The following is a 25,846-nucleotide window of genomic DNA, read 5'->3' as shown; positions in this document are numbered from 1 at the left end:
CCCAGGGATGGGATCCCTGCACACCCAGGGATGGGAATGGGATCCCTGCACTCCCAGGGATGGGAATGGGATCCCTGCACACCCAGGGATGGGATCCCTGCACACCCAGGAATGGGATCCCTGCACACCCAGGGATGGGATCCCTGCACTCCCAGGGATGGGAATGGGATCCCTGCACACCCAGGGATGGGAATGGGATCCCTGCACACCCAGGGATGGGATCCCTGCACTCCCAGGGATGGGATCCCTGCACTCCCAGGGATGGGAATGGGATCCCTGCACTCCCAGGGATGGGATCCCTGCACTCCCAGGGATGGGAATGGGATCCCTGCACTCCCAGGGATGGGATCCCTGCACTCCCAGGGATGGGAATGGGATCCCTGCACTCCCAGGGATGGGAATGGGATCCCTGCACACCCAGGGATGGGATCCCCCTGCACACCCAGGGATGGGAATGGGATCCCTGCACTCCCAGGGATGGGATCCCTGCACACCCAGGGATGGGATCCCTGCACTCCCAGGGATGGGAATGGGATCCCTGCACTCCCAGGAATGGGATCCCTGCACTCCCAGGGATGGGATCCACCTGCACTCCCAGGGATGGGAATGGGATCCCTGCACTCCCAGGAATGGGGTCCCTGCACTCCCAGGGATGGGATCCCTGCACTCCCAGGGATGGGATCCCTGCACTCCCAGGGATGGGAATGGGATCCCTGCACTCCCAGGAATGGGTCCCTGCACTCCCAGGAATGGGATCCCTGCACTCCCAGGGATGGGATCCCTGCACTCCCAGGGATGGGAATGGGATCCCCCTGCACTCCCAGGGATGGGATCCCTGCACACCCAGGGATGGGATCCCTGCACTCCCAGGGATGGGATCCCTGCACTCCCAGGGATGGGATCCCCCTGCACACCCAGGGATGGGATCCCTGCACTCCCAGGGATGGGATCCCTGCACTCCCAGGGATGGGATCCCTGCACTCCCAGGGATGGGATCCCTGCACTCCCAGGGATGGGATCCCTGCACTCCCAGGAATGGGATCCCTGCACTCCCAGGGATGGGAATGGGATCCCTGCACTCCCAGGGATGGGATCCCTGCACACCCAGGGATGGGAATGGGATCCCTGCACTCCCAGGGATGGGATCCCTGCACTCCCAGGGATGGGATCCCTGCACACCCAGGGATGGGAATGGGATCCCTGCACTCCCAGGGATGGGATCCCTGCACTCCCAGGGATGGGATCCCTGCACTCCCAGGGATGGGATCCCTGCACTCCCAGGGATGGGATCCCCCTGCACACCCAGGGATGGGAATGGGATCCCTGCACACCCAGGGATGGGATCCCTGCACTCCCAGGGATGGGAATGGGATCCCTGCACTCCCAGGGATGGGATCCCTGCACTCCCAGGGATGGGAATGGGATCCCTGCACTCCCAGGGATGGGATCCCTGCACTCCCAGGGATGGGATCCCCCAGAGCCCTCCCTGCCCTGAGCAATCCCAGTTGGAGCCTCCCCAGGCTCAGACACACCGAGGGTGCTGAGCAGCTCCATCCCAATAAATCCCCAGCACTGTGGGCATGGGGACACTGAACAACAAAACTTCCTCACGTTTCTGACTCCTCCTCACACCCCAGACCTGTTTCCCTGCTGGCCTCTCAGAGAATTCAAGTTTTATTCCCTGTATTCCTTAGGAGCATCCACCCCTTCCTGCAAAGCTCAATACCCAGCACACATCAATAGGTTCGGTGCAGATCAAAGGTGGGTTCAGAGCAATCACATTTCTAAACCCCTAAAAGTTAAAGTGCAAAAACCATTATTAACATGAAAATTTAATTAAAAGAGAAGTCTGCTGGGGAGGGGTTTACTTTCTACATCTTCCTAATTAAAACCCTTCATAGAGGGACTTATTTTCCTTATTCAGGATTGCTGTATTGTAAGATTCAATATGGAATATTTTTGCAAAGCCACATTCAAGTTTTTCCTCTTTAAAAAATTATTTTGTAATTTTTTCAAGTCATACTGGTGGAATCCAGAGAAACCCCTGCATTTCTCATGACTACACACACTGCTGGCAGAGCTGAACATAATTCAGGTCACTGACCTTCGGTGAACACAGGCAGGCCTGTTGCTAGCAACATAAAATATAAATACTTACTTAGAAACCAAATTTTTTTATTTATTTACTAGGAAAATTATCCTGAGGTAGCCACCATGAAATTGGGTGGAATATAATGGATTTAGACATCTGAACTATGCAGAGGCAATCAGTGATGAGGTTTGGTGTGAGACAAACTGAGCAAGAGGTTCCTCAAAGACACAGACGTGGTGTTTTATTTCAAATGTGAAGCACAGTGAGTGGAACTGGAATTAGATCAATAAATGTGCCAGGGTGCTCAGTGAGTGAGAGGGACAGAGCTGAGGAGCTCCAGGATCACTGTTCTGCCAGCACCCAGCACATGCAGTGCTTTGTTCCCAGGGAAATCCCGGCTGTTCCATGGCCAAGCTGAACACACCCAAACCCGCTGCTGCTCCTGTGGCCAACACAGGTGATGATCCAGCTAAGGAATAATTCATGAGAATGAAAAAGGAAAAAAAAAATGGCCAAGCTGCACTGAGTTCTGCTTTGTGCAACAACTAAGGATCACCTAAAAATCACAGCAGGAAATTAAAAGTAAATTATGATTCCAGCATGAAAGTCCAATATATCCCTTCCCTTTCTGGGCACTTGCAGGTTCCTATGTACTAAAATACAGATAAATGAATTTGAGATCAGCACCACATCTGTCCTGCTCCCAAAGAAGTCACAGGTCCCCTTCTCCAGCTCTAAGTCCTGTGGGATCCTGCAACACTTTTTAGCTGAATGTTTCCACTGGAACAGCAAATATTTAAACCTACAGAATCCTGGGATGGTTTGGGATGGAAGGGACCTTGCAGATCATCCCTGGGCAGGGACAGCTCCCACTGTCCCAGGTGCTCCAAGCCCCATCCAGCCTGGCCTGGGACACTGCCAGGGATCCAGGGGCAGCCACAGCTGCTCTGGACAAAGGTTTTAAAACTCATCTTTAGGTTTTAAAATTCATAATTCAATAAAAATAAATAAGCTCTCTTCGGGTGACTGTGTGTATTCTACAGAACCATGAGCAGAGTCACCTCTGATAGCAGCTCACCCTCACACAGGGGCTGAAAGTTTCTCCTCCTTAAACATGGAAAAAGAATGTTAAAAATTTGGGAATTGAGCATTTTCCTACATCACTGGGGAGAAGCCAACAACAAGGACAATGAGTTGACAGCAGACTCCCCCAGCTCAGCCCTGAGCCCCCTGAGCAGCTGCACTGGGATTCCCACACCAGGACCTGGGAGAAGCTCCTGAACCAAGCCCAGCCACGATTTTCCGTGTGCTGTAAACAATTCCCAGCGTTCCAAAGCCCGGTTCCTCTGTCAATGAGTGGTTTCACTCTGGTGATGCCAGCAGCCATGGCTGAGGTGTGACAGCTCAGTGGAAGCAGCTTTGCTGAAATCGCCCAATTCTCACCCAATTCCAGCGCGGGTACACAGAGCAGCACAAACGAAGCTCTGGGGGATTGGGGAGCAGCAGAAACCCTCAATTCTAACCCAGCTCGGGGCTCTGACACGCACATGGGCAGTGCTGCTGTCAAACACCCCCAACCAAATGGATGAATTTGTGACCAGCACCACGTCTGTCCTGCTCCCACAGACACCACAGGTCCCTTCTCCAGCTCTAAGTCCTGTGGGATCCTGGAACACTTTTTAGCTGAATGTTTCCACTGGAACAGCGAATACTTTAAACCTACAGAATCCTGGGATGGTTTGGGATGGAAGGGACCTTGCAGATCATCCCTGGGCAGGGACAGCTCCCACTGTCCCAGGGGCTCCAAGCCCCATCCAGCCTGGCCTGGGACACTGCCAGGGATCCAGGGGCAGCCACAGCTGCTCTGGACAAAGGTTTTAAAATTCATAATTCAATAAAAATAAATAAGTTCTCTTCGGGTGACTGTGTGTATTCTGCAGAACCATGAGCAGAGTCACCTCTGATAGCAGCTCACCCTCACACAGGGGCTGAAAGTTTCTCCTCCTTAAACATGGAAAAAGAATGTTAAAAATTTGGGAATTGAGCATTTTCCTACATCACTGGGGAGAAGCCAACAACAAGGACAATGAGCTGACAGCAGAGTCCCCCAGCTCAGCCCTGAGCCCCCTGAGCACTGCACTGGATTCCACACCAGGACCTGGGAGAAGCTCCTGAACCAAGCCCAGCCACGATTTTCCGTGTGCTGTAAACAATTCCCAGCGTTCCAAAGCCCGGTTCCTCTGTCAATGAGTGGTTTCACTCTGGTGATGCCAGCAGCCATGGCTGAGGTGTGACAGCTCAGTGGAAGCAGCTTTGCTGAAATCGCCCATTCTCACCCAATTCCAGCCTGCACCAGAGCCACAAACGAAGCTCTGGGGGATTGGGGAGCAGCAGAAACCCTCAATTCCAACCCAGCTCGGGCTAAATGACATCCAAACACCCCCAACCAAATGGATGAATTTGTGACCAGCACCACGTCTGTCCTGCTCCCACAGAAGCCACAGGTGCCCTTCTCCAGCTCTAAGTCCTGTGGGATCCTGCAACACTTCTCAGCTCAATTCACTGAAACAGCAAATATTTAAAGCTACAGAATCACAGCATGGTTTGGCATCAGGGACCTTACAGATCAATCCCTCCAGGATTAACCCAGGCACACTCAGAGTCTGAAATACCTGATTTACAACACACCCATTCTTCTACAATACACGATTTTTTACAGCCTAGTTAGGAAATGCATCACTTCTAAACATGAATTGCTTGCCAGGTGTCTGAAGGAACTGAAATGTTCAATTTATAACTGACCCATGCAGCCAGAGAAGTCAGGATTTGTTTTTTTAAATATTCATTAATTCATGTGAACCCCAGAATAAAGCCTGTGGTTTTAGGAAGAGTTAAACTGACACAGTGAGGGGGGAGAGGAGGGCAAGAAAAACCCCACAACAAAGCTCGAAATACTTGAGATTTTTTAGATAATTTGCATCTGATGCTTTACTTACTCACTGACTAAAAAAAAATTAATTTTAGAAGCACAAACTTCAAATATTTCCAGTCCCCTGACCTTATAAGGAACCCCCAATTAGAGGGGGGAGTGGCTCCTTTTTCCACCCACTTAACAGTGCCAGACAAAAGTCAAACCACTGGATTTGCATTCCCCTCCCTGCACCAAACAAAAGGAAAAGATGCTACAGAGCTGCAATTGCCCATCCCCTGCAATACCAGGAATAAAAAGTCCCAAAATGAACCACACATGAGGGCTGTAAATTAATTTAATTTATTTATCCAGAGGAATATGACATTTTTTTGCAGAGCTGAGATTTTTTTTTCCTGCAGGTATTTTTTTTCCTACACATGTCCTCAACAAGGCCAATAATTCCACGTACAAAAACTCTTTCTGTTCCTTGTGGTTGGGAAAAGAACTTGAGCAATGCAAAGCCAAACCTGCCCTGCTGCAGAATTGCATCCAGAACTTCAACCTTCTCCTCCTCCCCGAATTCCTGAGCCACAAAGGAAGGAGAATGACAGCACCACCTAAAGCTGCCTCCAATTCAAACCACAATTTACAGATTTTTTCTGCCACCTTGATGTTACCACAGCTGATTGTTGTCCCAGTTTAGTGGTCGCTGCTGCTCCTCTCACTTTTGGTTGTATTTTTATTTATTTATATTTATATATTTATTTTATTTATTTGGGCTCTTTTTCTCAATACCTGCCAAGGGAGGGGACTCAGGTGCAGCCACCTGAACTTCTCCATCCAGGACTGGAGCTGGAAAAATCCAACCCAACCTAACTCAGACCACAACAAACAACATAAAAGTATATAAACAAAAATATAAGTATATAATAAACATATATTGTAAACAAATATATAAGTATATAAACAAAAATAAAAAGTATTTCTATACTTTATATATTTATGAAGATTCTGTGCAACTGCTGTCCCATGTTTAAATGAAATAAAACTTCTCCAGCTCCATTTTGGCACCAGACACTTCTGGTGTTGCTCTCCAAGATTTAAAGTTACTTATTTCAAGTATAACAATGGAGATGGTTGTTGCTCTGGTACAGCAGTACCTTTAATCTTGAAAGTTTCCAAAATATTTTCATCCATGGAGATAGGCACAGATTTAGTCTCCCAAATTAAAAAAAAAACCAAAACCAAATAAAAACCACAATTAAATAACCAAACACACAAAACCAATCACACCAAGGTGGAAGTGCTGGCTGGCTCTGTACAGAAATGGTGCTAATTTGTAAGATTTTGGGTTAGTGGCTTTTTTTTTAGCCATGTATAGGTTTGGCAGCATTTTTAAGGATTTTTGGACCTTTTCAAACACACCAGGACCTGCTGGTTAAATGCTGCTCCCACTGACACTGCAATGCCAAAAATTGCATTTCATTATTGAGATTTAAGCTGGACAGACATAGCTGGGTTCTCTCAAACTGCTCTTCCTGGCAAACACCACAGCAGCCCCAGCTTTCTCAGGACATGTCAGGACAGAAGCACCACGTTTAAAATCCTTGCTGATCCCACTTTCCAACAGCAGCTCCTGGGAAGTTCAGCTCAGAAAACTGACAGTGCCCAGGTTCAGCTCCACCACAATCAGCTGCACTCAGCTCCATAGGAATAAATGGAATTATTTCATTCAAATGATTATTTTAGGCTGAAGTGTCCCAAAAGCCAGAGGTGGTGCTGCTGTGGCTGCTGTGCTGGCAGAGCCCTCCCTGTGCCGCGCCTGGCACTGCCCGCTGGGAGCCAGGGCTGCGTTTGGGCACTGCCCGGCTGGCTCTGCACGGCCCCGCAGGAGCTGGGGGACAATTCCTGCCTGGGAAGGGACCTGAAACATCACCCAGTGCCACCCTGCCATGGGGACACCTCCCACTGTGCCAGCCTGCTCCAGCCCAGTGCCCAACCTGGCACTGGGCACTGCCAGGGATGCAGGGGTGGAATTCCATCCCAGCCCTGCCCACCCTCACAGGGAAGGATTTTTTCCCACCATCCCACCTAAACCTGTAATTTCTCAGTGTGCAGCCATTCCCTGGGTGCTGTCCCTGCATCCCCTGGCAATTGTCTCTCTCCAGCTTTCCTGGGGCTCCTCCAGGCCCTGCAAGGCCGCCCTGAGCTCAGCCCAAAGCTTCTCCTGTGCAGGTGAGCAATGCCAGCTGTGCCAGCCTTTCCTGCCAGCACAGCAATATCCTAAAATTTATCTTGGTGCCACCCCTGCCGTGGCAGGGACACCTCCCACTGTGCCAGGGTGCCCCGGGCAGATCAGCTGAACCTGAGGGGACATCAGCCCTTGGCAGGGGGGCAAAACAGAGTTAAAGGTTTAGAATCAATCATGGTACAGCAAGAAAATCTTAAAAATTATCAAAAACTCAGTGCTTGAATTTCCCCTTTGGACACCTTTGTCCGTGTCATGCCAACTGCAGCAGCCATGGACAGTGGGATGATCTGCAGAGTGATGGAATCATGGAATGGGTTGGGTTGGAAGGGATCTGAAAGATCACCCAGTGCCAGCCCTGCCATGGCAGGGACCCCTCCCACTGTCCCAGTGCCCAGCCTGGCCTTGGGCACTGCCAGGGATCAGGGGCAGCCCCAGCTGCTCTGGGCATCCCCACCCTGCCAGGGAAGGATTTTTCCCCAATTCCCACCCATCTCTGCCCTCTGGCACCGGCAGCCATTCCCTGGGTGCTGGCACTGCCAGAGGGACAGGGACTGAGGCAGAATCCAGCTCTCCAAGGGATTTTCCCAAGTTCACCAGGCCAGGAATGGGATGGGCCAAACCCACACCAGCCACGGCACGAGGTTTGCCCGGTGTGGGGATTGGGCACAGGGTGAGCAAAGTGCTCAGAGGGGAGAAGGAATCGCAGGCTCAGACAGAAAAGCAGCCAGAGAATCCCAGAATGCCAGAGTGGGTTGGGCTGGGAGGGGTTTTAGGGATCACCCAGTGCCAGCCCTGCCATGGCAGGGACCCCTCCCACTGTGCCAGTGTCCAGCCTGGCCTTGGGCACTGCCAGGGATGCAGGGGTGGAATTCCATCCCAGCCCTGCCAGGGAACAATTCCTCATTGCCAAGATCCCATCCAATCCCACTCTGAGGCCATTCCCTGGGTGCTGTCCCTCCATCCCTGTCCCCTCCAGCTCTCCTGGAGCCCCTGCAGGGGCTCTGAGGTGTCCCTGCCCCCCCTTTTGTGCAGCCCCAGCCCCCCAGGCTGTCCCCAGGCTGTCCCCAGGCTGTCCCCAGGCTGTCCCCAGGCTGTCCCTCTGTCCAGCACCCCCACACCCCAATGTGGGCTCCCCATTCCAGGAGCAGATTCACTCTGCATGAGCACCATCAATAAATAAAGCTGCCACATTTTCCTCACATTGTTCCCTCCCAGCCCCTCCGTTTCTCAGAACACACACCCTCCCCAGCTCCAAACGTTTTTCCCTAAATGTGAATCATCCCTGGGTTGGTATTTGTTAGCTTGCCATGGTTCAGGATGGGTTTGTGTCCCATCTGCAGCACATTTGCCATGGCCTTATTCCCCGGTTCAGGAAGCACTGACCTAGAAATCTCTCACTGGAGGAGGAGGAGATAAACTGAGAACTTCAGGAAATTCTCCCATCATCCAGGGATGGAGTCAAACACCTTTTCCACACTCACAATTCCAAGGTTTTGTTGCATTATCTTTTCAGCTCCATCCATCCCTGCTGTTAAGCATAACATTCAAACAAATCTTGGTATATCCCAAGGTATAGTGAGATTCAGGCAGGGGGAGGTGATAAGCTGCAAATTCCTCCTTTTTAAGTGATATTCTAATCCATGAGAATAATTCAGGCATCCTACCCAAGTGATAAAAACACGTGGATGCAAGGGAGAAAAGCCAGGGCAGACACTGGGTGCAGGTCAAGCAGCAAAAGCTTCAATGGGTGCATTTATTATCACACTGAACAGAGAATTATCAAACATTCACCCCCAAAAATTTAGTGATGGTAGCTCAATGGAGACTCCAAAATATTTGTCCTCCCACATAACACCGTTATCTTTAATGTTAAAAAAATAAGATGAGAATGTGCTAATTATAATCTGATATTCCTTGCAAATTCCACCAGGAATTCCTTGCAAATTCCTACCCAAATTCCTCACAATTTCCTACCCAAATTCCTCACAATTTCCTACCCAAATTCCTTAAAATTTTCTACCCAAATTCCTCACAATTTCCTACCCAAATTCCTCACAATTTCCTACCCCAATTCCTCACAATTTCCTACCCCAATTCCTCACAATTTCCTACCCAAATTCCTCACAATTTCCACCAGGAATTCCTCACAATTTCCTACCCAAATTCCTCACAATTTCCTACCCAAATTCCTCACAATTTCCTACCCAAATTCCTCACAATTTCCTACCCAAATTCCTCACAATTTCCTACCCCAATTCCTCACAATTTCCACCAGGAATTCCTCACAATTTCCTACCCCAATTCCTCACAATTTCCTACCCAAATTCCTCACAATCCCAAATTCCTCACAATTTCCTACCCAAATTCCTCACAATTTCCTACCCAAATTCCTCACAATTTCCTACCCAAATTCCTCACAATTTCCTACCCCAATTCCTCACAATTTCCTACCCCAATTCCTCACAATTTCCTACCCAAATTCCTTAAAATTTCCTATCCAAATTCCTTAAAATTTCCTACCCGAATTCCTTAAAATTTCCTACCCAAATTCCTCACAATTTCCTACCCCAATTCCTCACAATTTCCTACCCAAATTCCTTAAAATTTCCTACCCAAATTCCTCACAATTTCCTACCCCAATTCCTCACAATTTCCTACCCCAATTCCTCACAATTTCCTACCCCAATTCCTCACAATTTCCTACCCCAATTCCTCACAATTTCCTACCCAAATTCCTCACAATTTCCTACCCAAATTCCTCACAATTTCCTACCCAAATTCCTCACAATCCCAAATTCCTCACAATTTCCTACCCAAATTCCTCACAATTTCCTACCCAAATTCCTCACAATTTCCTACCCCAATTCCTCACAATTTCCTACCCAAATTCCTCACAATTTCCTACCCAATTCCTCACAATTTCCTACCCCAATTCCTCACAATTTCCTACCCCAATTCCTCACAATTTCCTACCCCAATTCCTCACAATTTCCTACCCAAATTCCTCACAATTTCCTACCCAAATTCCTCACAATTTCCTACCCAAATTCCTCACAATTTCCTACCCAAATTCCTCACAATTTCCTACCCCAATTCCACACAATTTCCACCAGGAATTCCTCATCCACCCCAAAAGAATCCATCATTTCTAAAGCCTTTAAAAAGCCATGACTCTCTCTCAAGTGAACTGACTGCCCATCACCCCCAGAAGTTGATAATCTGCTGCTTATTAAAATGGAAAATAATGATTTTCTGAGTTTCAGGAATCCAGCAAGAGGATTCAATCCTGAGTGGACAGGTCCTGGATGTGCAGCTCAAGCTCAGCCTGTAAATTTGGGATAATTTTGGCTTGAATCCCTTTTTGAGAGCAGGAATTCACCTGGGATTATTCCCTGATGGCAGCTGTAAAATAAAAGTTTAAGAGATTTTTATCCCTCAGTGACACAAAGAGCCAGGAAAAGTCTCTCTCTTGCTGAGCTCTCTCACATCCATTTGGTCCAACTCAACTTTTAGGAGGAGAAACAGAAAAAGTTGAACTTTTGGGACAAGTTTATGGGAACTTCACCAATTCCAGCACCCCAATGTGGAGCTGCACTGGTCAGTGGGATGCTCTCCAGGATGCTCCTCTCCTCATTTGTTCAAGAAGCAGCCACTGCACTAAATCTCTGACAAACTTATCCAGTTAAGTATCTAGGTCACAGTAAGACTGTACAATTTTTATTCAATAAATCATCTCTGCCAGCGTCACAAGTTGGTAAGGCTTCACCAGAGAAGTTTGGTTTCCTGTAGCATTTTTTTTTTCCTTGATAACAATTCCTAAAATGGTTTTAATAAAGCAGGTTGCAGGAAGGAAATGAGGACAAATTGAAAAAAAAAACAAAAAAAAAGGCTTTTAAATGCTGACCTTACAACCCTCCAAAGAGCACTCAGGATTGCCAAGTCCAAGGTAGCCAGGAAATAAAAAAGCAAGAAAACCTTTAGTGTCCCACTGAAGTTCACACTCCCCAGAATAGCTTGGCATGGATGGAAAAACTCCAAAGCCACTTTTCCAGCAGATCTTTACTTTTGTACCAGTGATACTGAGCTGGTGCATTCATTCCATGGGATGATGGGCTGGGGAAAAGTGAATTTTTGGTGTTTGAAACAAGGCACTGCCCAGGGGGGTTGGCAGTGCCCAGCCCTGCAGGTGGCACTGGAGGTGGCACTCAGTGCCAAGCTGGCACTCCCTGGGCTGGGAGAGCCTCCCCAACCATTTCCCAAATGATTCTGGGGTTCTCTATCCAGCAGCCAAGACCTGGAATTTGCCCTTTTTTTTTTTTTGCTCAGACATTTTTGTCTGAAATATTTCACAGACAAAGCAAATTCAGGGAAAAGAGAAATCTGGATCAGGGGAAATGCCATGGAAGGGGATGGAGCAGGGAAGGAAGCTCAGCTGCTCCTGGAACTGAGCAGGGCCATGAAAAACCCACCCAGAAACCAAGGATGGACAGAGCTCACTGCAAAACCACCCCAAGGGATTAAGAAAATTAAGGAAGAAAATCATCAGTGAAGCTGTGACTCACCAGATACAGCATTTATGGGCAGTAATTTGATTTACTAACTGAGAGGGAAGCACTGAACATCTCCAAACCAACTATCATAATTCAAACTCTCGTTTATGTTTATTATCATATAGGAATTCCAAAGATTGGAATGGCATGGAGAAAACACATCCCAAAAACTCAAAAAAGCAGAGGGGATAAAGAAGAATTTCACTGCTTTTTTCCTGCCATAAAGACTAAATGTATTGCTCCATTTTCCAGTTTTATTTGAAGTCACTTTAGATTGTTAAAATATGGATGGACATTCAGATGGATGGACTCAGATATTACAGAATGAGCACGTCTGCTTTCCCAACTAACAGGTAAATCATGATCAACAAAATTGAAATAATTTGGGCTGAAATATTGCATGGATGTGAAAGTGGTCACCTATTTAAGAGGACAAGCAAGCATGGAATTTCCAAAAGAGTTTGGGTTGGTTTTTAACATAACTGGCCCAGCTGGGGTTTGTGTGGAACAGAAATATTTTTTGTAGGGCAGGAAGAAGAAAACAAAGCATCTTCACCCCTCAATTCAGCAGGTTCTGCTCACAGCTTACACAGTGAAAATATCTTTTCTTACACATTAACTTTGGGAACTTCAATTCATCTTTCAGTTTGTCCAAAAAGGAAAAACACATTTTGTGTGTGCATGCCTATCTTAGAGCAATAGTGAAAATTCCAAAGTCAATGAGCCAGAGACCAAACCTGCATGTTGTATTGGTTTGTGGTATTGTTTTGGGGGAGATGCACAGAAAATTAAAAACTTGGGGTTTCTTAAGAGGTTTTAGTGTTTAAAATGGGGATTTTTTTTCCTGTTGGGGAAGGGAAAGGAGAAAGAACAAACAAGTGAGCAAATGACAATAAGGGAGAAGTGGGAGAAAAGGGCACAAGCAGAAGTTAGAAAATAGTGAAAAAGGGGAGGGAAAGAAGAAGAGAAGGGAAAAGAGAGCAAGAGAAGCATCAGGGGCAGGGAGGATTCCCAGCCCAGGCTTTCTGTCCATCTTTATGCTTCTTTTGTATCAATTATTTCCCACTGGAACAGGTTCAGGTTTAGGGAGCAAGGTCATTTCCACCAGGCCCAGGAAAGCATGGACAGATCTGGGTGGGTGGAAGGAAAAAGGGGAGAAAATCAACATTTTTGTGTTTTTCTTCTGAATTTGCTGCTCTTGCTCTCATTCTCTCAGCACTGGAATGAGGCACCAGCCCATGGCCTGATCTCATTGCAGAACACTGATCTGGATAAAACAGAGATCAGGAATTCTGCTAGCAGCTAATGTCAACCCAGCCACCCCAAAATGAATCCATTTCCTGAAATTCCTCATCACTTCCCCCAAAATTCAGGTATGAGGATCAAATGGGAAAAGAGATTAAAAAATGCTGATTTTGAATTTGCAAAGACAAATTCTGTTTGGGAAAAACGAGCTCAAACCCTAATTCCCCCAAATTTCCAAGCAAATCCTAAATTCCTTATGTGGATGTGCTTCCCCTTCCATATGAAAGAAGTTTTATAAATGTCATTTCCATTGAAATTCTCATTTATTTATTACACAGATGCTTCTCGTGTGCACACAGACAACAACCCACCCAGTCAACCCAGCTACCCCAAAATGAAACCATTTCCTGAAATTCCTCATCACTTCCCCAAAATTCAGGTATGAGGATCAAATGGGAAAAGAGGTTGCAAATTCAAAATCAGCATTTTTTAAGACCAACTCTGTTTGGGAAAAACGAGTTCAAACCCTAATTTCCCCAAATTTCCAAGCAAATCCTAAATTCCTTGAGCAGACCTTTATGTGGATGTGCTTCCCCTTCCATATGAAAGAAGTTGTATAAATGTCATTTCCATTGAAATTCTCATTTATTACACAGATGCTTCTTGTGTGCACACAGACAACAACCCACCCAGTCAACCCAGCCACCCCAAAATGATACAATTTCCTGAAATTCTTCATCACTTTCCCCAAAATTCAGGTATGAGGATCAAATGGGAAAAGAGGTTAAAAAATGCTGATTAATTAAATTCAAAATCAGCATTTTTTAAAGACCAACTCTGTTTGGGAAAACGAGTTCAAACCCTAATTTTCCCAAATTTCCAAGCAAATCCTAAATTCCTTGAGCAGACCTCTATGTGGATGTCCTTTCCCTTCCATACAAAAGAAGTTGTATAAATGTCATTTCCATTGAAATTCTCATCTATTTATTACACAGATGCTTCTTGTGTGCACACAGACAACAACCCACCCAGTCAACCCAGCCACCCCAAAATGAAACCATTTCCTGAAATTCTTCATCACTTTCCCCAAAATTCAGGTATGAGGATCAAATGGGAAAAGAAGTTAAAAAATGCAAATTAAAAATCAGCATTTTTTTAAGACCAACTCTGTTTGGGAAAAACAAGTTCAAACCCGAATTTCCCCAAATTTCCAAGCAAATCCTAAATTCCTTGAGCAGACCTTTATGTGGATGAGCAGACCTCTATGTGGATGTGCTTCCCCTTCCATATGAAAGAAGTTGTATAAATGTCATTTCCATTGAAATTCTCATTTATTCACTGCACAGATGAGGAGAGCACAGACAACAACCCACCCAGTCAACCCAGCCACCCCAAAATGAAACCATTTCCTGAAATTCCTCATCACTTTCCCCAAAATTCAGGTATGAGGATCAAATGGGAAAAGAAGTTAAAAAATGCTGATTAATTAAATTAAAAATCAGCATTTTTTAAGACAAATTCTGTTTGGGAAAAATGAGCTCAAACCCTAATTTCCCCAAATTTCCAAGCAAATCCTAAATTCCTTGAGCAGACCTCTATGTGGATGTGCTTCCCCTTCCATACAAAAGAAGCTGTATAAATGTCATTTCCATTAAAATTCTCATTTATTCATGGTACAGATGAGGAGAGCACAGACAACAACCCACCCAGTCAACCCAGGGACCCCAAAATAATACAATTTCCTGAAATTCCTCATCACTTCCCCAAAATTCAGGTATGAGGATCAAATGGGAAAAGAGGTTGCAAATTCAAAATCAGCATTTTTTAAGACAAACTCTGTTTGGGAAAAACGAGTTCAAACCCTAATTTCCCCAAATTTCCAAGCAAATCCTAAATTCCTTGAGCAGACCTCTATGTGGATGTGCTGAGTCACTCTCCAACCTTTTTCAAGTTACAGAGCACTCAGAACACAAACTCCAGGCAAATGAAACTGCAAATGCAAAGAGCATCCTGCTATTAAAGCACCAGGCCCAGAAATCCTTCACTCAGCTCCACCCACTGCCTCACCCCGGGCACTCACAGGGCACCCAGGGAAATGGGAAAATATAGAAAAATATGAAAAGTTTTTTATGGAAAGAGTAAGAAAGTGTCCGATTTTCGGCTGTTTGGATGGCCTGGAAAGGCCCGGGGTGGCCTTGGGGCAGCCGCGTTTCAAAGGAACAGAAGAGGCTTCAGTTCTTTTCTCGGTCTCGGTGTTTATTAATTGTTTATCTAAAAGATTTTCTCTCGGCCCGACAGAGCTCTGCTCAGCAGCCAGCCATGAGCACACTCCCTGCCCTCCGGGCGGTCACCTATCTTTATACCCAAAGTTACGTGTACAATATTTATCATTTTTCCCCAATACCTTTCACCCTTATTGCCCAGTGCACTTTTAGTAATGACCAATCCCAAAGTGCCACCATCACCACAGAAGATGGAGGAGAAGAAGAAGAAGAAGAAGGACAGGACACGCCCCAATTCCTCCATCTTACTTCTCTAAACCCCCCTGTACAGAAATCCTAAACCCTGTGTTTCACTCTCTAATTAACTGATCCCTTCACCATTCACCCCGGTGAAACCCTCCTGTCCTCATACAGGTGTCGTCTCCTGTGTGGGATCAAAGTCCAGCCACCAGACACTTCTGGAACATTCCAGGACTCCCGAGCCCCCCAAGGGTGCTCTCGGTGACACCTCAGTCCTGAGCTGCTGAGATCCCACAAGAAAGCACTGGAATGGTTTGCCTGGGTGTGTTTAACAAAGCCTGGATGTGGCTCTGGGGGCCAGGGTTTGGTTGGGCTGGGTTGGACTCGATGGCCTTGGAGGTCTCTCCCAACCCAGGGATTTGGGAATTTTGGGATTCTGTGACTTTGGGTATCCCCAGGTGACTCTGGGCCATCACTTCACCCTCTGGTTCTCATTCCCTTTCTGGAGAGCAGCTCAGGGAGTTCTTTATCTCATGGACAGCACACAAAGCTCCACAAGATACCAAAAATCCCTGAATTTCCTCTCCTCATCCCTAAAACAGCAGCTCAGTGCCTTAGGTCAGGCTGGCAATGGGATACAGAAAGTTTGGGTGGATGGGGTTTTTTATGTTAGATCCCAATCACTGAAAAACTTCCATGGGATGCTGGAAAAATCCATTGGAATTTACTTGGTTCAGGTACTAAAATGTGACATGAGAAAATCCCAAACCTAAAAGCAAGTGCAGGGTCTGGACAGTGATCAATTACTAAATTACACTTAAAAAAATTAAATTTATGTATTTATTACCTGATAAAAGATAGTTCAGACCACCAAAAGCAAGAGATGATTTTCCCATTTTTGTTGGTGCTTGAGTGTTTGACTTTGTTTGGGGATTTTTATGGAAATCATGAATAAAGTCAAGTGTAACTGCACAGAGACAAGACTGAAATGTTGGAGGAAATCCATGTTCCAACCTAAGGAATCCAATCCAGACCTGGTTTCTCATGTACATCAAGGAAATTTGTGTGTTTGGCACTGGCAGGTTGGGGCTCAGAGGTTTCAGACCACTCATCACCAACACAAAACTCAGAAATTGCATTCTGGGCCCACTCTGAGATTGCTAAAAATGAATCTTGAGCTTCAGCCTCACCTCAAACCACAGCCCCCAGATTCTTTTGTTTCATGCAAAGATGAAAATTAGGATTTGTTTTTTAAAGTTGCAGTGGTCCAGAGGAATAAAGTAACAGCAAAGCAGCTAAAGAAATCTGTATCAGAAAATACCAAGGGACTTCTTTTCAAATATGGAAATCTGAACATCAAATTCTTCACCCCATATTCAAAGTCTTGGATAGAAATAATCACAAGTTCTCACATTTCAATAAATTAAGGTAGGAACTACAAGACCCAAAATCTTAACAAAGAGTGAGGCCAACACTTACAAAGCACTGGGTTACACTGTGTGGGCCCAGGATTAAATTCTGAGGTAGGAACAAATAGTGATAAATATTTCAAAAATGAGGAATGACATAAGGAAGGTCAGTTGAGTCCACCCTCTCTCTTAGCAGACTTTGGAAATACACATTAAAGGACAACAAATATAAGCTTAGGAAATCTTTGTCACACACACACACAAAATTATTGACTGATCTCAATCACAACATGCTCCTGATTTAAAAAAAAAATAAATAAATTAGGAAGTGGAAGTTATTACACTGCACAGAAAAGGGGGAAAAAAAGAAAGCAAAAAAAACCCCAAAGAAACCAGCCCAAACCTCAGGTTGTGAGCTCACCATGAACTTGTCAGTGCCAGAGGAGATTTAACAGCATGAACAACTCCAAAGTGGCCTTTCCTTACTGTCAGAGTTTTGAAAATGCCTGAGATTGGGGTTTGTGCTGTGGAATCAAAGCCCCAGAGGTCACTGCTCAGTTCCCAAGCCAAAGCACCAGGTGTGGGCTGGCAGGAGCCTCAGAAAATGTCCCTTTGTCACCCCAGGCCATCCCTCCCTCCACACACCAAACCCACGGGCCATATTTTACATCTCAGCTAAACTCAATCAGCTTTTCCAATAAATCTGTTCCATTTAAAGTTTTGCAGGAGGGGGTGATTTCAAGATGCATCACTGGAACTTTGTGAACTGGAAGCAGAAGTTGTTTTCTCATTTCTTGAAAGAACTGGTGCTGATGAAGAACATCCAGCAGAAAACCAGAATGAAATACTCACTTTCTGCAGGTGGAATACAACCATTATACAATGGTTACACAACTCTTTCTTTGCATAATAAGAGAAAAAAGTGAGGTTTTTAAACCAGCCTTCAGAAGGGAGAACTTGATAACACCACTTGGCCAACTGGGTTTCCTTGCTTTATTGGCTTCTGCAATAAATTAAATGGAAATACTCTAGCAAAAACTTGGGTTTGGGTTTATTGTGTGGCAGTAACCAAGTAAATGGGCACTGGGTAGAACCTTCAAACTCACTTGTAGAAATCTGTGTGCAATTCTAATGGGAGAAAAGTGTTTATGATGGGAGAAAAGCTTTTATGATGGGAGAAAAGAATTTATGATGGGAGAAAAGCATTTCCAATGGGAGAAAAGAATTTCCAATGGGAGAAAAGCATTTCCAATGGGAGAAAAGAATTTCTGGTGCCCATCACAGAGAGCAAACTCCTCAGGACTCAGACTGAGCCCCAGAGGCGCCAGCAGCACCAAGGAAGGCAGGGCAGGGCCTGTGCTCCTGCATTCTCAGGGTTTCAGCTCTGAGCTCATCAAGTCTCCAAAGGTCCATGCTGTGAAGATGACTCTGGTTCACTGAACCCCACAGAGACCCAGAAATGAATGCTGGGATGGGTCAGGCACTGCAGGGCTCACATGGACACTGCACTGGTGGAAAACAGCTCAGAACATCCCCAGAGAGCCCTGCAGGACACAGCACAGAAAGGATTCCCATCCACACCTCCACATGATGAGTTTTAGACCTTCTATCATTAAGCCTTTGTAAAGCAGATTATCAAATTACAATAATTAGCAGAACTCAACATTTTATTTACAGCAGGAAACCCAAACCACAAACACAGGGAGTTCCCCAAGGCTGTCCCAGAAGTTCTGTGGACAGGGACCTCCAAGTCAGGAAATGTGACACAGAAACAAACACTCCATGCTGTAAACACAAACCAAAACAGAAATCAGATCCCAAGAAAGGTTTCTGATTAATACAGCACAAACTCAAGCAATTCTCAATTGTCCTCACAGAAACTTTACCTGTATAACTCATCTCTTACACTCTTTTCACTCAGACTTCACTGACTCATCTGTGATGCTGTCTCTGGTAGAGAGAGTTCACAGAACACAACAATTCACTTTGAATTTAAGCTTTATAATTAAGCTTAACAATTAATAAATATATACTAGGCTTCTTAAAATAATAAACCACTACAGAAAGTTTGAGGAGCTACAAGAGCCTTTCCAAGTGAAGCTGTAGTAACTGGTCTAACCCTAACCCACTGTTAGGGTTAGGATTAAGGTTGGGGTTGGGGTAGTTGCAGGGTAGTTACTACTACCCAGAGTTGCACCTACTCCTGCCTCTGATTTTGGCTCCAAAGTTTGGAGCCTTTGGACAGAGCTTGACTTCAGCAAAGTTTAAAAATTCTGTCAGGGACAGAGACAGGGGGACCCACAGCAAGTGACAACACAGGGAGCTGTGTGGGACAGACCCAGAGGGACTGGGCAGGTGGAGAGGTGGGGCTGGGAGAGCCCCCTGGAGCCCAGCAGGGCCATGGGGAACCCAAACACAACCCAGGCTGGCTGGGGGTGGATGGAGAGCAGCCCTGGGAGGAGATTGGGGCTGTTGGCTGGTGACAAGCTCAGTGTGTTCCATGCCCAGAGCTTTCCCTGGGCTGGGAAAGGGAATTGTGTCCCTCAGGTGATTCCCCACCTGCAGAGCTGCCCCAGCCAGGGAGGAGCTGGAGCTGCTGCAGAGCCCAGAGGAGGCTCCAGGATGGGCAGAGGATGGAGCAGCTCTGCTGGCAGGAAAGGCTGGCACAGCTGGCATTGCTCACCTGCACAGGAGAAGCTTTGGGCTGAGCTCAGGGCGGCCTTGCAGGGCCTGGAGGAGCCCCAGGAAAGCTGGAGAGAGACAATTGCCAGGGGATGCAGGGACAGCACACAGGGAATGGCTGCACACTGAAAAATTACAGGTTTAGATCAGATATTAGGGACAATTTCCTCCCTGTGAGGGTGGGCAGGGGCTGGGATGGAATTCCATCCCTGGATCCCTGGCAGTGCCCAAGGCCAGGTTGGACACTGGGGCTGGAGCAGCCTGGGACAGTGGGAGGTGTCCCTGCCATGGCAGGGGTGGCACTTTAATGTCCCTTCCAGCCCAAACCATCCTGGGATTCCATGAAAAATGTGATTTTATTGGGAACACAGAGATCCATAGTTGCAATCACACCCCCCCAGCATTTGCAGGAATGCTCCTGCTCCTGCACAGGCCCTGCCACAACAATCTCAGTTTCTGAAGGAACACTGTGACATTGACACAAAGTCACCCCAAGTACAAGAGCACAGAATTCCGAGCTGAGGAACATCTCAGCATGGTGAAAAATGTGCATTGAGCTGTTATTCCACAACCCTGACCCAGTGTTTGCTGTATTTATGAGTAACTTCTATAGCAATGCAAACTCCCAAGATCTTGTAACATTAACAAAGCAATCAATGTATTTCCAACACTAACTCTGGCACAGCATTGCATTAATGCCTAATTATCCACAAGTTGGAAAGAATAACAATAAAGAAGCCAGAATCATGATCCTGGAAAGTTACTGAGCTTCCAGTATCAATCAGATGTTGAAAGAGTGGATGGAACTGATTTGTCTGTGACCACACACCCTCTCCATGTATTTCATGGCTGAGTCCTGCTCAAACTGCATTTAAAACTGGAATAAATGTGGTTCTAGAGCTGTGAGCAGGAAAAGCTGCAGCTGCACAGACAGGGCAGGGATCAGTGGGAGGGAGCTCTCAGTGACCAGGACAATGCAGAGCTGAGGAAGCACCAACACATTCACTTCCCTGACATTTCTCTGCTCTTTTAACCCTTCCCTGAGTTTTAACCCAAGCTGAGAGCAGGGGCACAAAGCTGCTCTCTCTGCCCAGGAGATGCTGGGTGTTCCAACAGCAGCACAGTAAATGAGTTATTGGCATTTATGGAGTTCTCAGAAGCACAAACCATGAGCTGAACACACTCAGGGAATGGGGATTTGGAATGAAATGTGTTTGCAGTCAGGAAACCACAAAACCAGTGAACAACAGGTTTTTGGGACACTAAGATTTAAAAGTTTCACTGGCAAGTTCCATTTAATTATTAAAATTATTTACTTATGCTTTTGTGAACTAGTCATCCCACTAATTTGATTTTTTCCAGTAACTCCACATAATTCATTCTCATTTTATTCCCATTATTTTTTGAAGGAATGACTCTGCCATCAGAAATCAATTTGGACATTTCCATCCCTCTCTCATTTCACCATCCAAACAGTTACCAAAAAGAAAGAGGAAACTTTTCAACACAAAGAGGTATTAATGTATTATTAACTATTCCTTTAACTGACTCACAACACAGTCTATTTTTATTTGCCTCTGGGGGAAAAGAACAAGGGGGGGAAAAGGAATGCTTGGAGGCTTTGAAACTTTATGTAACAGCAACTGAAAGCTTGGTCTCTCCCAGCTGGAACAAAACTGACATTAATGGAGTTAATTTTACTTTCATTTACTCAGTTTCACTTTCAGGTACTTGGTGCTACCCAGAGCTGGAAACTTTGCCTGGAGAATGTTTACAAATAGGTGTCAGCCCGTGGTGCTGCAGTGACAGAAACATTTCCCTGCCTCCAAAAACCAGAGCTGGGATTTCACTCACGGGTTTTGTTTTCACACCAGTTTCCCACTGTTTGGGTGCAGGCAGAGCTGCTGGGAATTCTCCCACATTTCCCTGGCCCTTCAGAGGGAATTCTCCCCAAAAATCCTAAGGACAGAACACTCTGGAGTAAATAAGGAGATGATAAAGCCAATTCCCTTCAAAGTGAGCCACACCAAGGAGGAGGACACAGCAGAGCCCTGCTCTGAGGGAATGAAATCCACTGGTACCAGCAAAAGCAGCCCAGATATGTTCCCAGTCACTCTGGGACAAATGAGAATTAAATGATAATTAAATGCAGAATTTTACCTTTTTTCCCCAAAAGATGATAAAGCAATGGATATCACTGCAATTCCACTGGTGTGTTGTGTCACCTTGAAGAGCCAGCACTGGGGAGCTCCACATATGGAGCAAATCTTTGTGGAAGGAAGCATTCCTGATTTTCCAGAGTTTCCCTGGGGTTTGAAGGCATGCAAAGACTACAGTTCCCAGAAGCCTCTCCTGAAGGACCCGTGGAGGTGAGGAAGGAAAGGAAGAGCATTCCCAAGGAAAAGGAAGAGCATTCCCCTCTCCTGATTACTTCTTTCTCCCCTCAGAAGCTCACAAGAAAAGCAGCTGGCTCAGAGAGGGTTTTGGTATTATTTCAAATAATAAAAATAATAACAAATAACAAAAAAAAGAACTCTCCCTGCATAAACATCAGAGTCTGAGGAGCCAGAAAGTTATTACATAATTCTTGTGAAAATGTATTTCTTATCAAGCTCTTTGCAGAGATGAAACTGTAAACTCAACAAATCATGTATTGTACTCAGTTATAAAGACAAAAGCAGCAGTTCTCTGTAAATAATCCTGTTCTACAACAACAAATCAATTTACAAAAGGATTTCAGAAGTTATACAACTCCCATAATATAAAGGTATCAGAAAGTTTTGTACTTTCATGTGGAGAACAGCTCTCCAAATGGCATTCAGTGACCATGGAAAGGCTGAACAGATCCCAGGCTGCAATTCCCACCCCAAACCACAAACTCACACAGCTCCCAACCTGCAGCCCCACAGCCAGGCTCCAAGCACCTGAAACGAGCAGCTTTGCAGAGGAACTCCCAAAAGATAATCTAATTATAGCAACAAAAAGGGCTTTTTTTGGTACCAATTGTTTCTAGCCTTCAAATCAGCACCCAGTTGAGCTGAGCTGAAGCTGTGAAATGCCTGCACGGCAAATAAACGCTGCGTTTTGCAGTGTTTATTCTCTCCACATACCATCCGAGCAGGTGGTCCAGTTTCAAACGCGCCTCGGAGAGGTGGCACATGGAAGCAAGTGTGTCCCAGTTAAATGTCACTGGAGAAGCCCCACCGAGGCACGGCCTGCCCGGACCCCGCTGGGGCTCCGCTGCTTTGTTCGAACCATCGGGCCCTTTGCACAAGGCTCCGGCAGCCACCAGGTGCTGATCCCGCCCTGCAGCACCCCCAGATCCCCCAACTGGATCCACTCCCGGCGTTTCACACCAGCGAGGGAACCCTGCCCGTAAATCGGCGCTGAAGGGAGAACTCTTGGCTGCCATCAGGTAAAATTATCCTTGTCACTGTCCAGCTGGGGGAGGGGACGCCAATGACAAGTCCCAAATGCAGCCCAGTATGGATGCAGGAACTGTAACACTCGCTGCTCCTGTAACCACCCTACCTGCAGGCCTGGAAACAATATCAAACTCATGACCTATTGCCCTCCTGGCTTAAGAAAACCCTGCTGGCTCCTCAATTTTGAATAAGATATACTTGTTCAAAGTATATACTCTTCAAAGATATATACACTCTTCAAGATATACTTGTTCAAAGATATACTCTTCACCCAAGGAATATTCCAAAGCCGTGAATTAAACTCAATAAGCTTCATAAACTCGGATGGAATTTTTAATTCACAGCAGAAAAATGTAAATTTAACACTTCACACACATATTCTACTTCAGACTGCAAATAAAAAGTCTAGTTCTAAATAATTCATGTAAGCCAAAAACATGAAGCGTAGCCTACAAAAGTATCTATATATACACACACCAAATATATATAGATAATAGTTAACAAATACTAGCTCAGAGTTATTTTCAGTGTTATTATTCTAATTCTATAAAGTATAATTAATTTTCCAAAAATATCCAACCTACAGAGGTTGGGGGAAGGGCGGCGTGGAGAAAGAGAGAAACAAGTTTACCAAAACTTTTTAGGGCTACAGACTATTCCAAGGAGGGAGGTTAAATTCTGCTTGGTTACAGGCAGAGAATTAAACACTGCCAGAAACTAAATGTTTCCTAATTTATCACCAGATATCATCTAAGTGTTCTTCAACTTCACACACCTTTCTTGAGGAAAAGGTAAGGAAAACAGCAATAAGATAATAAAAAAAAAAGTTGTTAACTTGTTCAAACCCAGGCCCCCATGAAAACTCAATCCACCTCAGTGTGACTGCAAGTGGATGGAGTTTCCATCCACTGGCAAAAGTTACCAGCACACTCTCATTCGGATTCAACCAGGATGGTTGTCAAAAACACGCCTGTCGATTTATTTTGGAGTCAGTTACTCTGCCTTCGTTGATTTTAAATAACAATAAATGTTCATTTCCCCCGATGGCTGTGGGGTAATAGGAGAACTGAGTAACAGCAGCAATCGAGAGACATGATCAAAGAAGCCCTACGTGGTCTTTGGACGGGCTAAACCCAAAACTTCAAAGGCGACTGAGATTCCCTAATTTCTAAATTTCGAATTGCAGCACTTTAAAACGCGTTTTGTGATGCCGCGGCGGCGGGAGGGAACCGTGGCCACTCCAGAGGAGCGCCCAGCGCATCCCAGCACAGCTCCAGTTCCTCCAGAACACAAAGCTGAATCCCTGAAAGGCCGCGGCCGGCTACTAAAACATGGAACCAGGGAATCATTCGTGACGGAAAAGACCTCCGAGATCATCGAGTCCAACCCTGTCAACCAGACCACGGCACCGAGAGCCACGTCCAGCCTTTCCCCAAAGAGCTCCGGGGCCGGTGCCTGCAGCAGCTCCCCGGGGAGTGCCCGTGTGTCCCTGCCTGTCCCTGTGCCCGTGTGTCCCTGCGTGTCCCTGTGTCTATTCCCAACATCGCTGCTCCCTCCTCCTCCCCACCCCCACCGAAGGGATGACAGGCACCTCGCTCAGGTAACTCCTTCCCCGTCTCCCCTGCACCTTCCCCACCCGCCCCAGCGGCCCCTCGCAGGTGCCGGGGCATCCCAATCCTCCCCTACAACAGGTGATGCTCCAAGTCCTGCCGCCCTCCTCGCCGCCAGCCCGGCCCGAGCCCTCGCACCCGCCCACCGCAGGGCGTTGCGCATAACACCGAGAGGCTCCGGGCGAGCTCCCTTCCTCCATCGCCGCTCCCAAGGCCCGGCAAGGCACAGCCGCGCTCCAAGGGGAAAAAGGCCGCGGGCTGCGGAGGGGCGGGCGGGGATGGATCCCGGCCCTGCCGCCGCTCCCGCTCTAAGATGGCAGCGAAGCGCTGCGGCCCCTCCGCCGCGGGCCCGGGCGAGGCGGCCCCGGCTCGTCCCGCGGTGCGGCGTCTCACTCACCCGTGCGGCGGCTTCTCCCGGGGCGAGGCCTCTCCCTCCGCGGGGCGAGCGCCGGGCGCGTCCTCCCGCTCTTCCCCGGGGGCCTCGGCGGCGGCGGCGCCTCCTCCTCCCTCGGGCCGCGGCTCTGCCCGCGGTGGGAAGGGGAGCCCGGGCGGCCCGGCGGCTCCCCGGCCGGGCTCTGGCTGTTCGCTGCCCTCACAAAATGGCGCGCGGTCCAAACCTGCGCAGCGCCCGGCGGCGGCTCGGCCTCGCCTCGGCTCGGCTGCGATCGGCGGCCTGAGCCCCGGCCGGGAGCGCGGGGACAGCGGCGGGGGGAGCGGGAGGAGCGGGAGGAGGAGGAGGAGAAGGAGGAGGAGGAGGGGATGGGGGGAAGCGCAGCGCCGTACCGAGCCCCCGGGAACTCCTCGCTCCCTCCCTCCCTCCCCCGCCTGCCAGCCGCTACCTCCTCCCCCTCCCTCCCTCCCCGCCCGCTCCTCCTTCCCTCCCTCCCTTCTTCCTCACGAACCGGCTTCGCTTCCCGCACCGCCGCCGCCGCCTCAAGCCCGGCCGCGCGTCCCCGGCGGGACCCTCGGAGCGCACTTTTTTTGCGTCCCTTCTTTTCCTTTTCCTTTCGCGGTGGAGGTCGGAAGAAGGAGAAGAAAAAAAAAACTTTAAAAAACAACAACCCCAGAAATTCTGGCGGAAATTGAGCGATTTGCTCTTGTTTTTTATTATTATTATTTTATTTTATTTTAATTTTTTAAATATTTTAAAAAATTTTTAAAAAAAACCCAACTGACAAAATGGCGGCGGGGGCGAGCCTGTTGCCATAG

At 47.1% G+C, this 25,846-nt stretch overlaps 1 protein-coding gene across 2 annotated transcripts in view; it reads right to left on the bottom strand.

The window, feature by feature from the left end:
- DYRK1A (dual specificity tyrosine phosphorylation regulated kinase 1A) overlaps window positions 1-25,564 on the bottom strand; it is a 104,646-nt gene extending 79,082 nt beyond the window's left edge. The window contains exon 1 of one of the 2 annotated variants that reach the window (XM_064705264.1): window positions 25,540-25,564. The gene's annotated coding sequence lies outside the window, so the exon portion shown is untranslated. Of the gene's footprint in view, window positions 1-25,034; window positions 25,388-25,539 lie in introns of those variants that run through there. The other variant, XM_064705254.1, reaches the window with a different exon arrangement.
- Window positions 25,565-25,846: the final 282 nt, after the last annotated feature.

Source organism: Zonotrichia leucophrys, chromosome 1 (genome assembly GCF_028769735.1).
Source record: "Zonotrichia leucophrys gambelii isolate GWCS_2022_RI chromosome 1, RI_Zleu_2.0, whole genome shotgun sequence".
Lineage (NCBI taxonomy): Eukaryota > Metazoa > Chordata > Aves > Passeriformes > Passerellidae > Zonotrichia > Zonotrichia leucophrys.
The sequence above is the reverse complement of the archived record's forward strand: the minus strand, read 5'-3'. Positions and strand labels throughout refer to the sequence as shown.